At 54.0% G+C, this 2,321-nt stretch overlaps 1 protein-coding gene across 1 annotated transcript in view; it reads right to left on the reverse strand.

The window, feature by feature from the left end:
* The window catches only part of UBL7 (ubiquitin like 7), a gene marked incomplete in the record, with an annotated part of 14,925 nt that overhangs the window by 7,100 nt on the left and 5,504 nt on the right, over positions 1–2,321 (reverse strand).

Raw genomic sequence — 2,321 nt, forward strand, 5'->3', positions numbered from 1 at the left:
GGGCGACACGGCTTGCGAGACTCGCACGCAGTGGTTTAAAGTGAGTGGCAAGCCGCCCGACAAACACAGGGCCTTGCTGCCTCGCCGCCACAGAAAGCTCCAGAAACGAAGGTGGGGGGCTCACTTTCGAGACCCAGGCCAGCGTGCGTGTGGTCCGAGGCTGGAAGGGACAAGGGTAAGAACAGCACGAAGGTACGGTGACGTGGGCAGGGGTCATTGTTTTCTCTGATTTTTTTTTCAAGTTTTTGTGATATTATTTTGACTCTTAAGAAAATACAAGGAGAGGCTGGCGGTGGTGCAACGATAACACAACTAACTGGACACAAACGGCAGAGGTCCCCGGTTCACATCCTGGGGCCTCCCCGAGCACGCTAGGTAAGCGCGTGTGCCTGTGTCAGAATGGCTGGGGGCGGGCGAGGACGGGGGAGGACCCGGCGGGGTGCCTGTCTCCCCGTCTCTCTTCTCTCTCTCCCTCACTGAAGAAACAAATGGATAAACATTAACAACGTGTCTGAGAAAGATGAAGAAAACACACTGCAGTTCTAAGGCTCTTAACACACGGCCCTCACGTGCACAGCAGCAGGTGTTTCCCTGGACCTGAAACTGGTCTTCAGGCGCCGCGACTCAGACAGCAAAGCTCAGCAGGGGTGGCAGGCTGACGGGGTTACCTCGCTATGGGACGCGGCCCATTTCACCAGTGAGGTCCGGGGAGCAGGAGGGGTCACACTTCACACAGACCTGACCAAGGCTCGCGACTTGCGACCATACTGACCGTGCCCCCAACCCAGCAAGGTGGGTAGTGCCCTGGGCTTCAATGTGGCAGCCTCGTCCTCACCTACAGCCTTAATCCCAAGGGCTATCGCCTCTGAAAAATAGTCTCCTTGGGACCAGCAGTTGGTGTAGAGGCTACGTTGCTGGACTCCCATGTAGTCGACCGCGGTTCAAGTCTTGGAACCGGTGGCTTAAACTCACACCGGGCGCATATGTGTGCGTGCCCAAGATCCCGAGCGGAGAATGGAGAAGGGATTGCGGCGTGGCCATCCCCCCTGGCGGGTGATGTCTCGCTTTCTGTCCTCTGTCTCTCTCTGTCTGTCTGGTGAGCACATGTGCCCTATAACAAAAACCTCTCCAAAAAAAAATTTCTTTTCAGATCTAGAAGTTTGTTTTCACTTCTCAATTTAAAAAAAAAAGTATTTGTCTCAAAAATAAATCTCCAGGCAGAAAGTGGGAGGAAAGAACTTTTAATATCTGATGCTAGTAACCAGCTAAGAGTAACAGTTGTCTTGTGTAACATCTCCGAGCGAGGCTCACCCTTTCCAATGGGGCACAGCCGGCCCAGGGGAAAGAACGTGGGCTTCAGAGCCAGGAAAACCCAAGTCTACAGCCCAGCCCTTGCACTGGTGTCTGAGTAGGTGACCTTGAGGAAATATCTTTCTAACACTTTTTCTTCATCTGTAAAATGCTGCTACGTACCCCGCAGGGCCAATGCAGTGATTAACTGAGATATCAAAGGGAAAAAACCTGGCTCACTGAAGCCACAAATGTTCCTTTCCTTCTGTCAACGTCCTTCCGCCAAAAAGCAGGGGACACTGTACTTGAAGGAGGTGCGTTTACGGCTCGGTACAGAGCGCATACTCATGGCGCCTGTGGGCCAGCTCTGAAGGAGGACACAGAGGACTTTCCACGGGACACGGGCTTGCCCTGGGTGATTCTGGGGACAGTTAGGGAAGCGGGGTTCTCCCTGGATTGTCACGGAGGAGGTGTGACTTTACGCCTGGGTGTCTCACTATCGCTTATCTGGCAGGAAGGCGCCGGGTAACACAGCAGCAGCCAGGATGCATATGTGGGCGTTTGGTCACTTCGTGGCTTCAACCACCAGGCTTCAGCCTCTCTCCCAGACAGGGATCTTGCTTCTGTCTCAAACCGTGACGGCCTGAGTGGCCCTGTCTGATGACGGTGAGCTGTACGACTGTTTACGTTCCACGAAAGGACCCCGCGGCCTGGCTGCGCGTGCCAGGCCAGCCCCTGGACCTCAGGGGCCGCCTTTCTCTTTCTCACATCCCATCAGGATCCGAAAGAGGTTGTCCTTGAGTCAGCAGATGGCATGGTGGTTAAAGCACTGGATCCCACATGGCCAGCTCTGTAGTTCGCGTCCTGGACCTTGTGGCTTAAAAAACGCACACGGGGTGCATGTGTGTGCATACCCAAAATCCCAAGAGGAGAATGAAGAAGGAATTCCAGCGTGGCCATCATCAGTGGGTGAGTCTCTTTCTGTCTCTGTGTCTCTCTGGCAAGTGTATGTATCCTATGGCAAAAATCTT

The sequence above is a fragment of the Tupaia chinensis genome, unplaced genomic scaffold (assembly GCF_000334495.1).
Source record: "Tupaia chinensis unplaced genomic scaffold, TupChi_1.0 Scaffold141293_1, whole genome shotgun sequence".
In the NCBI taxonomy this organism is placed as follows: Eukaryota; Metazoa; Chordata; class Mammalia; order Scandentia; family Tupaiidae; genus Tupaia; species Tupaia belangeri.